Below are 13899 nucleotides of genomic sequence, written 5' to 3' on the forward strand. Positions count from 1 at the left end.
ATCTTAGCTCACTGCCACCTCTGCCTCCCAGGTTCAAACAATTCTCCTGGCTCAGCCTCCCTGGTAGCTGGGGTTACAGGCGCCCACCACCATGCCCAGCTAATTTTTATATTTTTAGTAGAGACGGAGTTTCTACTTGTTGGCCAGGCTGCTCTCGAACTCCCGACCTCAGGTGATCCACCTGCCTCGGCCTCCCAAAGTGCTGGGATTACAGGCATGAGCCACCACATCTGGCTTTTTGTTCTGGCAAAATTACTCTCTTCCACGTCTACCTTCTAAGTAGCTAAATCAGAGATCTGGCCTTGGGGCAGGCTGGAAGAATCCCTGTTTTTGGTCCTCAAGAGGTCCTACCAGGGTCTGGGACAATTCCAAGACTTGTGTTCTTAAAGAGGAAAGAAACCTCACATACACGGCTCTCGCAGAGCTCAGGCAGAGCTCAGGCAAGGCTTGGGAGGTGGCTCTAAGGTTTGGGTGTGCCATCTATGATAACAGCTAAGAGATCCGAAGCCAGCTGTCTGGGTTCAAACCTCAATTCCAACAGCACTGGCTGTGTGATGTTAGACAACGTCCCCAGCCTCTCTGTGGTTCCATTTCCTCACTGTAAAAGGGCCACAATAATAGAGCTGCTCTAAAAATTAAGTGAATTCGTGCATATAAGGTATTCAGAACAATGCTTGGCACATGGGGGAGTTCAATAGACACGTATTGAACAGAGTAACTTAGCAATTAGTAAATATTCTCATGCAGGCCAGGCGCGGTAGCTCACGCCTGTAATTCCAAAACTTTGGGAGGCTGAGGCAAGAGGGTCACTTGAGCCCAGGAGTTTGAGACTAGCATGGGCAACACAGCAATATTCCATCTCTAAAAATGTGTTTCTGTAACATATATGTATATATACATTCATATATTCAGTGTATTTATAATATACAAAATAGCTGGAATACAGACTTAACTATTCACAATGGTTACTTCTAGAGAAGGCGGAATGCAAATTTCAGCTTTTTACCCCACACATATATTCTTGTATCATCTGAAATATTTAAGCAAATTGTATGTATAAATTTGCCCCAACACACATAGCAGAACAATGTAGTTTTGACTCAAAAATCTTCAAATCATGATGGAATTGTCCTGTGAAAGTAAAGTTATAGAGATGAAAAGTCTCCCTCCAGCCTAAATGCTCTTTCATCTGATCTATATTACACACACCAATGCAGACGCCCCAATCCTTTCCCCACTGTCATAAGAAGTTTTCAGTGAACTGCATTCCCCTTTACAAACTAGATGATAGTTAGAGTTACCAGGCAAGAACGTGGGTCCAGCTCTGCTTTTTCAAAGCCCAATGTTCTTCACATAATAGCAATGCATTCTTCAACCGGTCCACTGCCCCCAACACCTGAGCTCTCTGTTGTACTCAACTCAGCGAGGCCTGGGAGAAAGCAGGTGCAAATTTCACTTACTCAGTAACAACACATCCCGCCTGATTCCTCTGCTGGGCTAGTTCTCAAGTCATTTTTTTTTCTAAGCTTTCATTCGGCTCTACCACACGTAACTAGGCTGGGTAAAACACTTTACCAGGGTGTTTTTTTTTTTTTTTTTTTTTTGAGACAGAGTTTCACTCTGTAGACCACACTGGAGTGCAGTGATGCCATCTCAGCTCACTGCAACCTCCACCTCCCAGGTTCAAACGATTCTCCTGCTTCAGCCTCCCAAGTAGCTGGGACTACAGGCGCACCCAGGACTACCACCACACCCAGCTAATTTTTGCATTTTTAGTAAATATGGGGCTTCACCATATTGGCCAGGCTGGTCTCAAACTCCTGACCTCATGATCCGCCCGCCTTGGCCTCCCAAAGTGCTGGGATTACAGGCGTGAGTCACCGCACCTGGCCTACTTTACCAGTTTTATTCCTGAATTAAACCTATTATTACTATCAATAATGTCAATCAGTGCCATTTCATTCACCGTATGACACACACATAAAGCACTTCATACTCGCTCCACCTATCTGCTCTTCTGCAATGGCCACAGTGTTCCCCATCTTACATGAGAGGCACAGACAAAGACAACGACTTCTCCAAGGTTTTGTAATTCACAATCAGTGGCAGAACCAACATGCCCAACCAGGTCTGGCCAAGGCCTGTGTTTCAGCCACACCACCTGGTTGCTGCCCCGAAGGTTCAGTGGGCAAGTAACAGATCACTCCGATTGCAGAGGCTTCAGAAATGCCCTCCGCCATGGTACAATGGACGGTTCGCTCTCAGGAGGGGAGGCAGGGGTGGGAATCAGCACACAGTTCTGCTAGGTTTCTCATGCAGGACACAGACCATGTATTTTGTGCCTTGCTTTGCAGGTGAAATGTCTCCTGCCCCCTGTACAACAGCTTTCTTTGTCCTCTCCACATAAAAGTTCAACTGAGTTCCTCAGGGGAAGGTAGTGATCACTGCCCTGTACCACACCTGACTGATGTCCAAACAAGTGGACACACAGGCTCTTCTCTTATGGCCCAGGCTACCCCCATCTGCTAAGCATCGAAAACTACACACAGGATTCGCAGAACATGAATGACATGGAGGTGACTGCTTTATCTCTGTTGAAAACTTACTGCACTCTCTTAAAAAAGGGAATTCAGGAAAAGCTGAACGTTTGAGGCTGGCTGGCTGTAATCTTCAGCTGCTGAGAAAGCCTCAGCTGCTCGGTTCCACTGAGGAAATCCAACTCCTCCCTCAAAGTCCAACTCAAGTACACCTCCTCTGCAGTGCCTGCCCCTTCCTCCCTTTCACAAGCATTGAAAGGAGCTGGGCACATTCCTCAGCCCCGGGCTCAAAACTCCCTGAGCCTAGCACAAACACTTCCCATCCTCCCATCCCACCACCATATATCTCTCAAACTCCCTGAGCCCAGTACAAACACCACCTGGAAAGTCTCCGATAAGGAGACAGCCGTTCAAGGTTACTGAAAGCGCAGGAGCCAAAAGAATTTCTTTGTTCCCCTGCAACTTTCGGGCTATAAAAAGCAAACGCTCGCATTGTTCGGGGCCCTCTTGTATACTGTGTAAAGGAGGGACCAGGTTCGAACTTGTAGTAAAGACCCTTGCCGCTTGGCTTTGACTCTGGACTCTGGTGGTCTTCTTTGGGGAACAAACAGTCTGGGCATAACAGCATGTGTTCCCTCTGCAGTCCCAGAGCATTCTATTGCCACCACTGGAGCCACGCTGTCCCAGCCTACAGCCAGCTCAGTGCGCAGCTGCGTCTCCCTGTGTGTACCTGCAGGCCCCACCTGGGCTGGAAGGCTGCCTCCTTCTCCTCCGCACAGAGGCCGCACTGAGGAACTACTGAATGAGGGAGGGAGTGGATGAGCAAGATCAGCCAAGGGCTACAGGGAGTGACCTGCAGCTCCCAGCAGGAACAGCCCCTGCCCTGCCAATCCGGAGGTGCTGGCTCTGTTCTCAGCAGGGCCGCTAAAAGCTCCGTTATAACAGCTCTAGACTACAACGGTCAACTTGGTGTCAGGCCCTAGAGACACCGAAACTCCTAACAAATAAAGAGGCCGCGTATGCAGCATGCTAGTTAAAAGCACAGGCTTCGGAGTCAGAGCTTGAATTCCACTTATTATGTGACCTTGAGCAAGTTATTCAAGGCATCAGTCTCATTTTGTCACCGGCAAAATGAGGACATTATCTGCCACACAGTGTTGCTGAAAAAGTAAGAGAGGTGACACACGCAAAGTGCTTGGCACTTACTCTTACTGGTTTATTACAAAGAGAACACGGGAACAGCCAAATGCAAGAGATGCACAGGGCACACCATGGGGCAGAGATGTCGGAGCTCCCATGCCATCGCTGGAAGTGCCACCTCCCCAGCACCAAATGAGTTCACCAAACCAGAAGCTTTCCAAACCCAGTATTTAGAGGGTTTTATGGAGTTTTCATAACATAGACATGATTAAGTCATTGGCCACCTGTGACTAGCTCAATTTCCAGCCTGTCTCATCTCCCCTCCCAGAGGTAGGGGTGGGGCTGATATGTCCAACTCTTTAATCATGACTCATCTTTCTGGCAACCAACCCTAATCCTGAATCTGTCCAGGTGCCCAAAGCCATCTGTCATCTCATTATCATACAAAAGACATTCCTATCACCCCAGAGATTCCAAAAGCCTTGGAGGCTCTTGTGTCAGGTATTGAAACCTAAGACCAAATATTATAACCAATGATGTTCCTATCACTCAGGAAATTACAAGAGTTTTAGAAGCTCTGGGCCAAAAACCAGGAAGAATACTAAATATACACAGTATTGTACTATGTATCCCACTATCACAATACTTTTTTTTTGAGACAGGTTGGAGTGCAGTGGTGCGATCTCAGCTTATGGTGTGATCTCAGCTCACTGCAACCTCCACCTCTCAGGTTCAAGCAATTCTTGTGCCTCACCCTCCTGAGTAGCTGGGACTACAGGTGTGGGACACTACAACTGACTAATTTTTGTATTTTTTAGTAGACACGGGGTTTCTCTGTGTTGGCCAGGCCGGCCTTCAACTCCTGGCCTCAAGTGATCTGCCCGCCTCGGCCTCCCAAAAATCTGGGATAAGTCACGAGCCACCGTGCCTGGCCTCACTATCACAATAATTATACTGAGAGGATGGGGGAGAAAAACCTGGGCAGCAGGAGGAGCGGGGAGGGTGAGCAACCTGAATCCTTGTCTTCCACAGTAGGACATCTCCCTGTCTTTCACACAACCTAGAATGAGCTAAACCATAAACACAGTAACCTCCAAGGAGCAGGGATCAGAGTGGAGAAGGGTAAGGTAGGGGATTGCTGGGTTTTATTGTAAGCCTTGTTAATTACTGACTCTTAGAGCTATATGCCTGTACAACTTTGCTGAAAATGAGTATTTACCTATAATCCCAGCACTTTGGGAAGCCAAGGTGGGCTGATCACGAGGTCAGGAGATCGAGACCATCCTGGCTAACACAGTGAAACCCCGTCGCTACTAAAAATACAAAATATTAGCCGGGCATGGTGGCGGGCGCCTGTAGTCCCAGCTACTCAGGAGGTTGAGGCAGGAGAATGGTGTGAACCCGGGAGGCGGAGCTTGCAGTGAGCTGAGACCATGCCACTGCACTCCAGCCTGGGTGACAGAGCAAGACTGTCTCAAAAAAAAAAAAAAAAAAAAGAGTATTTAGTTTTTAAACAAAATCTGATACTTGACCAACAACAATAGCATATTAAGTAATATGGTTTTTTGTTTTTGTTTTTGTTTGAGAGAGGGTCTTGCTCTGTTGCCCGGGCTGGAATGCCGTGGTGTAATTCTAACTGACTACAGCCTCAAATTAGTGGGATCAGGTGATCAACACCCCCCCACCCCAGCAGCTAGAACCACAGTTGTGCACCACCACGCCCAGCATTTTTTTTTTTTTTGGTAGAGGTGGAGGTCTCACTATGTTGGTGGTCTTAAACTCCTGACCTCAGTGGATCCTACTGCCTCAGCATCCCTAAGTGCTGGGATTACAGGTGTGAGCCACCACTCCATAGCCAGGATGGTCTCAATCTAATGACCTCGTGATCTGCCCTCTTCGGCCTCCCAAAGTCTGGGATTACAGGCATGAGCCACTGCGCCCGACCCTAGATTCTGGTTTATTAAAGGAAATGTATTTCAAGTCAGAGTTTGTCATTTATTGCACAGGAAAATAAAAACTTCGTTAAGAAAATCAAAAACACCCACATGATAAAATGAGGTCCTGCTTGGTTTTAAACTACTTGGTGACCACCATCAGTTGTTTTCTTGACCACAGGATGCACCTAATTCCTAACTATGAATAAAGTGCAAACATTGTTTATTGGGCTTTTGGCTTCAGCCTTGAAACAATCGGATTCTCTCAAACTCAGGAATGTGAATCGCTGTTGGGTTCATGCAGCTGTTTCCATTCTAGAAATGGACCTGGAATCATGTACTTTTCACCCATGAAGAGTCCTTTGGGTAAAACTTGAAAAGGCAAGGTCCCAAATTCCCCATATGGGTGTTTCTTCCAGTAGAGGAATGACTCTAATGACTTCTTAGCAAAACTTACATAATCAGGGCAGGCCATCAAAATACTCCAGAACACAAAGTTTAGCTCTGTTTCTGATGGACCTGTCTCCACAGCTATCAGTCTCACCAACAGCCTCACATCAAGTCAGAGGAACGGTTTTTTCATTTAAGAAGGATCTTCACGGCTGGGCACGGTGGCTCGTCTGTAATCCCAGCACTTTTGGAGGCCAAGGCGAGCGGATCACAATGTAAGGAGTTTGTGACCAGCCTGGCCAACATAGTGAAACCCCATCTCTACTAAAAATACAAAAATTAGCCAGGCTTGGTGGCATGTGCCTGTAGTCCCAGCTACTCAGGAGGCTGAGGCAGGAGAACTGCTTGAACCCGGGAGGTGGAAGTTGTGAGCCAAGATTGCACCACTGCACTCCAGCCCAGTCAAGAGAATGAGACTCCGTCTCAAAAAAAAAAAAAAAAAAAAAAAAAAAAGAAGAAGGATCTTCATGTTCCTGCCAATTTGCAAAAAAAAAAAAAAAAAAAAAAAAAAAAAAAAAAGGTATCTGTTAACCAGAGGCAATGAAAAGCACCTCCCAGGCTGCTGTAGTAAGTGGATCGGTAACTGTGGTGGGAGATTCCAACCCCCAAGACCTGTGACTATGTTATGCAGCAAAAGGGCTTTGCCACAGGCCTTAGGAAGAGTATCCTGGGCTGTCCAGGGATGTCCAGTCTAATCCCATGAGCCTCTAAGAGCCTAGAACTGGCCAGGCGTGGTGGCTCACACCTGTAATCTCCACACTTTGGAAGGCTAAGGCAGGCGGATCATGAGATCAAGAGATGGAGATCATCCTGGCTAAAATGGTGAATTTCATCTCTACTAAAAATACAAAAATTAGTCGGGTGTCATCGCGGGCAACTGTAGTCCCAGCTACTCAGGAGGCTGAAGCAGGAGAATCACCTGAACCTGGGAGGTAGAGGTTGCAGTGAGCTGAGAACACGCCACTGCACTCCAGCCTGGCAACAGTGCGAGACTCCATCTCAAAAAAATATTTTAAAACAGGGCATAGAACTTTCTCCGAGTGGAAGAAGAGAAATGCACACAGGGGAATTGGAGAGCCTGACCAGGTCCCTGGGTTAGCTAGTCCTGAGCTGATGGGACCACGTGCAAAGACCAGATAGAGGCCTCAGGAGCTGAGGGCAGCCCCCAACAGATGGCCAGCAAGGGAACTGACACCTCAGTCCTGCAACCACAAGGAACTATATTTGGCCAAAAGCGCTTGGAAACAATTCTCCAGTGAGGAGTGCAGCCCAGCCCACATGCTGATTTTTGCCCAGTGACACCCACGTCAGACTTCTGCCCCACAGAACTGTGAGATGATACAATTTCAATTGTTTTAAGCCATGAAATTTGTGGAAATGTGGTAAAGCAGCAACAGAAATGAATACAGTGATTTACGTGGAAACCCCTAGAAGAGTGTCTGGCACAGTGTTGACACCTGACAAGCGTTTCCTGATTTCCTTACATGGCAAAGCAGGGCTGGCCACACTCCATCCAAAACAATAGATGATAGACTTGTTCTGACAAAACAGATTCAGTGAATTATAAATGGCCCAGAACACCTACAAATTTTAGGTTTCAGATAAGTGATTGCCTTTCCTTTCACTTAGAAACCTCCCAATGCTCATCTTACTGATAAACTCTAAGTACCAGGCAGGAGACTAAACACCAGACAAACCCAGCCCCAGATGCCCCGAGGGAGCCCGTCCCAGCACTCACTCCGCTGCACTGAGATGATGTCCAGGTCAGTTGATCCCACTAGACCAAGAACTCCAGCTCTCCATGTGTGAGTCACCAGTGCTGCCTCTGCATCTCCGCTTCTAGGATGGTGCTTCTGCACTTCACAGGAAATCTGTATCAATGTTTGTCAACACTATATATGACAGTGTCACTTTTTTTTTTTTTTTTTTTGAGACGGAGTCTCACGCTGTTGCCCAGGCTGGAGTGCAGTGGCGCGATCTCGGCTCACTGCAAGCTCCGCCTCCCGGGTTCCCGCCATTCTCCTGCCTCAGCCTCCTGAGTAGCTGGGACTACAGGCGCCCGCCACCGCGCCCGGCTAATTTTTTGTATTTTTAGTAGAGACGGGGTTTCACTGTGGTCTCGATCTCCTGACCTTGTGATCCGCCCGCCTCGGCCTCCCAAAGTGCTGGGATTACAGGCTTGAGCCACCACGCCCGGCCTGACAGTGTCACTTAATATCTGCACAGAAAACATCAATTCTTTGAGGACCAGGGCCGGGTTTATTAGCCTTTGTACTCCCACTGCCACTGTCTGGGACATCAGAAGCACTCGGTAGAAGTTGGTGAAGAGAAAGAAAAGGCAGAGGAGAGAGAGGAAAGCAGGGCCAACACCGCAGACACAGATTCTGAGGTGGCTGGAGGAGAGGCAGGACAGAGAAACTTCCTGGATGCTGGAATGGGGTTCACTGTGATACCTGCTGCTGGATTTCAAATGTCAAAGGTGACGCTTTGCTGACCTTGATGTCTGACTGCCCCTTAGCATTCCCAACCTCAAGACAGGGCACTTAGAAACTGCAATGTCAAGAAATTATGCTTCATTAAAGCATGGGAATGTTATTTACATGGACGTTCATTACTGCATTTTTTATATGGGAATGTAAATAATTGAAGAGATTGTTAAAGACTAAATCATGCACATTCAATAACTTTGTAAAATATTAATGATAACTGAAACACAAATTTTGATGTTCCCCAAAAATGCTAAAATATAAAAAAATACTGGCCAATTAAAGATAGAAAACAATCCTAATGAAGCTCCCCGACAGACACATTAAAACTTCTCAATACATTAAACATTTAGGATTTCAAAGGAAAACCCAGATTCATTCCATTCTTAATACAGCATTAAAAAAAAAAACTTAGGTAATACAATATTTCATTTAAAATTTACAAAATTCCATTATATTCATTATTTCATTTGATCCTCAAAACAATCTCCTGAGTTAGGCAGAACAGGTATTACTAACAACTAACTCCATTTTACAGGTTAAAAAAACTGAAGTTCAGCAAGTACTTGGGCTTAACAAAAGCTTTAATAGGGCCACATATCGAAACCAAATCCTCTGCTCAAAAGAACTAGAATAAGTTATCTTTTACATATTATTCATACTGATATCCTGTCAATATCCAAAAGCGTTTTGAGGTAGCCTGCAATAATAGACACCTATCCAATAAAAACATTAAAATGAAAAACAGGGGGAAAAAAAACAGCCGATGATATGGGAGACAGACGAAGGTAGATAGCAAAGACAGACTTATAATCTAACAAAACTTCATCTCTGACCTTCCAGTTCCAGGGAGATAACGCTAAAGGAAACAAGATGCTTTATAGACTCATAAACTGACAAAAGAGAGGTTGCATCAGTTCTTAACCCTGAAACACTCCTAGCAGCCACAGCAAATCTCTAGGACAACATACCAATGGCATCAAAGCAAGAGTATACTTCAGTGATAGAGTGAATTAAGTTCCCTGTTTGGGACCCAGGCCAGGGCTATAGAAAAGAACTCTGAAATGTAGAGCTCAGAAATACATCCTCTGTCGGCCACGGGCAGTAGCTCACACCTGTAATCCCCAGCACTCTGGAAGGCCGAGGCGGACAGATCACGAAGTCAGGAGATGGAGACCATCCTGGCTAGCACAGTGAAATCCCGTTTCTACTGAAAATACAAAAAATTAGCCGGGCGTGGTGGCAGGCGCCTATAGTCCCAGCTGCTTGGGAGGCTGAGGTAGGAGAATGGAGTGAACCCAGGAGGCAGAGCTTGCAGTGAGCCGAGATCCTGCCACTGCACTCCAGCCTGGGCAACAGAGCAAAACTCCGTCACCAAAAAACAAAAACCAAAAAATTCTTCTCCATACCCATGTGTCCCCTTCTGCGAGAGACTTCCTTACACAATTGCGGGGAAGAGAATTTTTCTCTGCTATATTTACTTGAAAGAATTAAAGGTGTAGGGCAAAAATTCTTGGAAATTATGTAGTTTACGATTCTCAAAAGTGAGAAAAATGAAGCCCAGAAGTGAAGGCCTTCCAGGAAAATTCCAGAGCCGGAGGTAGACCCATTACATTGTTTTTGTTTTTGTTTTGAGAGGAAGTCTCACTCTATGGCCAAGGCGGGAGTGCAGTGCAGCCATTTCACTCACTGCAACCTCCGCCTCCTGGGTTCAAGCTATTCTCCTGCCTCAGCCTCCTGAGTAGCTGCGATTACAGGCGCCCACCACCACGCCCAACTAATTTTTGTATTTTTAGTAGAGACAGAGTTTCACCATGTTGGCCAGGTTGGTCTCCAACTCCTGACTTCAAGTGATTCACCTGCCTAGACCTCCCAAAGTCCTCGGATTACAGGCGTGAGCCAACGCGCCCGGCCGACCTGGTAAGTTTTAATCAAGTACTCTGAACTATGCAACAAACACTAGGAAGTAATAGGAAAAAAAATTAATCTAAAAGCCCTCTGGAGAGTCAAAGAATTGCAGATTTAAAATAGCATGAATACTTGGATTCATGGTATTGAAAAAGGACCTCGCATTTACCCGTATGTACAAACTGCCTGCGCACTTCTATCAGAGCATTTTTCAAGCTGTGCTACAGTTAACTATGTACTGCCCAAAGCCAATCTATCCCTGCGGATCATAAGCTCTTAAAGACCAGGACTTCAGAAGAACAAGCAAAACTTCAGAGAGAAGGGAGCCACCAAACAGTTCATAGCAATGAGTCAGCAGGAGCTGATGACTGGAGGTGCGCGGTAGCCTTGGGGTCTGGGACAGCGGAGGGCAGAGAAGGCAAAAGGGCCTGCATGACACGCTACAGGGCTAGGAGCCACAGCTGTGGTGATTAGTTCAGTTTTGTCTCCTATGCCTGTTACTTATACACCAACTCTTGTTCAGAAAGAACTTCAGGTTGAGTATTTGGACTCCTTGAGCCTTCTGCTGTTTGTCTCCGGGACGTTTAACACTCTTAAAAGGGGAAAACTGTCCAGTTCGATTTTCCTTCCTGGGACATTACAGGTTTTTCAAAAGTTTGATGAAAGCATTCACTAAGGAGTGATTCCACTTTCTTTGGTGGCTGAGAAATACCCGTCTGAGGGGGCAGCATCAGGTCTTCCCATCAAGCTGAGGTTGGAGTCTCCCCACCCACGGACCTCACCCTCGCTCTCCCCTCATAAATCTGACCTCTAACTGTAACTGCCTTGGCCTCATTCCGTGGGTGTGGGTGCTCCTGCTTGAAACGCATTTTCCAGCCCGCCAAATTCTTGGGAGAGTTTCTTCCACTCTCCAAGCGCTAAGAGCTACAAAGTTCAATCTGGCTTTCCAGATTCTTTTTTTCTTCCCATTACTAACGGAAGAAATCAAGAAGCGCCAGGCAGAAGGGCCCTGCTCCCTCCAATCAGAGCCCAGCCCGGGGCCAGAGCAGGAAGTGCGGCGGTGGGACGCGCGGTGGGACGCGCGGTGACGGCCCCTCGCCCCCCCGGGACCCGCCAGCCAGGGCAGAGGTCGGTGCGGCCACTGCGCGACAGCTCCGGGCCGCGCCTCTCGCTTCCTCCCGCCAGGCAAGTGAGAGGATAAACCATGGGGCGGGGGCAGTGCGCCCCCACTCACCGCGCCCCCCGCGCACGGACTCCCACTACACGCGTGTCCCAGGCGGGGTCGACCCAGACGAGCCACGGGGCGGCGCACGGCACCACTAGCAGGGCGGCCAGGACCCACGCGCGCGGGTCCACGCAGCCACCTATATAGGTGACAAAACACTCAGGAAGCCGTCATGCGGGGCCGGGAAAGAGCTCCCACCCAGAATCACGGACTCCCTCGTCCGAGGGTCCGCACAGTCCCCTCGGTGAGTCTAGCGAAGCAGTCTCGCTGCTAGGGAGGGCGGGGAGGGCGGCGGAGTCTCCCACTCGCGGTGACCCGGGCCCCGCCACACGAGTAGGCCCTCCCAGGGCCCCCTCTGCCGCACGCGGGGACCAGCCACGCTGCGGGGGACCGGGCAGAAGCCAGCGCCGGGTCCATGCAGTCCCCTGCGCGGCAGACGCGGGGAGCCGGGGAGCAGGAGGGACCGGCCCCCACCCGCAGGGCGACCGGGACCCCCCCGCGGGCCCACGCGGCACCGCAGCAGGCGCTAAGCCCCCGGTGCCGCCCAAGGCCGAGACAAAGCCCTGGCGCAAGGACCCCGGATCCCGACCTCGGACCCTGCGGAGCCCAGCTCGGAGCCGCCACGCCCGGGGCAGAGACCCCCGCCCGGTCAGGAGACCCCGTCGCCCATCGCGCCTTCTCACCTCAGGCTGCCGCCTCGCAGCGCTCGCTCCTCGCCGCGGCGCCTGGGCCGACTGAAGCGCAACTGAGCAGCCGACAGAGCCACGGCAGCGTCAACAATGGAGCCCCGGGGCGGGGCCGCCGCCGCCGCTTCAGCCCGTGTTCCCCGCTCAGGATCCGGCTCGGATCAAGGAGCTGCAGCTGGCGCAGGGCTGCGGCCGGGAAACACACCGCGCAGGTGCACACGGCCCCGCCCGCCGCCCGCCGCCCGCCGCCCGCCGCCCGCCGCCCGCCGCCCGCCGCCCGCCGCCCGCCGCCCCGCCCCCAGCGGAGCCGGGCGCCCAGGACCCGCCCCCCGGCCAATGGGGAGCGAGCTGCGCGGAGAGGGCGGGGCCTGGGGGAACAAAGGGAGGTTGGGCGGGGCGGTGCTGGGACTGGGCGTGCGGGGTCCCGCGGGAGGACCAGACCCAAGAGCTGGCCGGATCCTGGCCTCCTAGAAGACCCAGCTCAACGTCCACCTGGAGTCTGCTCTACAGGACGCGCTCATCTCAAGCCCAGAACTCAGGCTTTTAGGGCAGAGAGCGAGAGACAGGTTTGCTTTACAAAAAGGGAAACTGAGGTCGAAAGAATAGGATTGCCTGCTGACTGAACTCACGTAGTCCCATTCACTCGTTCACCTTGTCATTCAGCAAACATTTGGAAGCACGGATGGTGGGCGTTAGGAGTGAAGTAGGGCCGGGCGTGGTGGCTCGCGCCTGTAATCCCAGCAGTTTGTGGGGCCAAGGCAGGTGGATCACTTGAGGCCAGGAGTTCGAAACCAGCCTGGCCAACAAGATGAAACCCCATCTCTGCTAAAAATACAAAAACTTAGCCGATCGTGATGACTTGTCCCCATGGTCGCAGCTACTGGGAAGGCTGAGGCAGGAGAATCGTTTGAACCCGGGAGGTGGAGGTTGCAGTGAGCTGAGATGCTGCCACTGCATGAGCCCCAGCCTGGGCGACAGAGTGACACTCTGTCTCAAAAAAAAAAAAAAATTAATAGATGAGAAGTAGAAGCGAACTTAGGCCTTCCCTGAAGGAGCTCGGCCAAGGAGTACCTGAAATGTCTCTGCATCTCTTTAAGGTCTGATAAAGGAACCAGGAGCGAGCGCTAATCACTTCCCTTTCCTACCTCAGAGCTTTACATGTGTTTGCTGTTCCCCGCCTGAAATGCCAAGTACCAATGGTATTTATTTATTTATAGAAATGAGGTCTCCCTATGTTGCCCAGGCTGGTCTCAAACTCCAGGCCTCAGGCTATCCTCTCGCCTCAGCCTCCCAAAGTATTGGGATTGCAGGCATGAACCACTGTCCCAGCCCTGATCGTCTTTAAAACGTCTTTCCTCATCTTATTTGAGTTTCCTGCTTCATGTGACCCCACACCCTTGATTTCCCTGTACTTCCATAGCTGCTCCTCGGTGGGTCCCAGGGACCCACCCCCTTCTCTGCCCAAATTGTATATGTCTGGGCTCAGGCCAAATGCCCTTCCATTTGCAGTGGGCACTGCCACAGGAAATCTCA

General features: G+C 49.7%; 1 protein-coding gene and 1 pseudogene across 16 annotated transcripts in view; one reads left to right on the forward strand and one right to left on the reverse strand.

Annotated features, from left to right (window-relative positions):
* The window catches only part of LOC114675870 (SH3 domain and tetratricopeptide repeat-containing protein 1-like), a 51201-nt gene extending 38615 nt beyond the window's left edge, over window positions 1-12586 (reverse strand). For 4 of the 15 annotated variants that reach the window (XM_077942943.1, XM_077942926.1, XM_077942941.1 and 1 more), the window contains exon 1: window positions 12364-12586. The gene's annotated coding sequence lies outside the window, so the exon portion shown is untranslated. Of the gene's footprint in view, window positions 1-1301; window positions 1430-7799; window positions 7933-12363 lie in introns of all 15 variants that reach the window. The other 11 variants (XM_077942931.1, XM_077942942.1, XM_077942938.1 and 8 more) reach the window with 7 other exon arrangements.
* On the forward strand, window positions 11510-13369 carry LOC106992383 (uncharacterized; annotated as a pseudogene). Its single transcript, XR_013397035.1, has 2 exons — window positions 11510-12588; window positions 12638-13369. The product of XR_013397035.1 is annotated as an uncharacterized LOC106992383 (transcript).
* The last annotated feature ends 530 nt before the right edge of the window (window positions 13370-13899 follow it).

Source organism: Macaca mulatta, chromosome 8 (genome assembly GCF_049350105.2).
Source record: "Macaca mulatta isolate MMU2019108-1 chromosome 8, T2T-MMU8v2.0, whole genome shotgun sequence".
NCBI classification, from domain to species: domain Eukaryota; kingdom Metazoa; phylum Chordata; class Mammalia; order Primates; family Cercopithecidae; genus Macaca; species Macaca mulatta.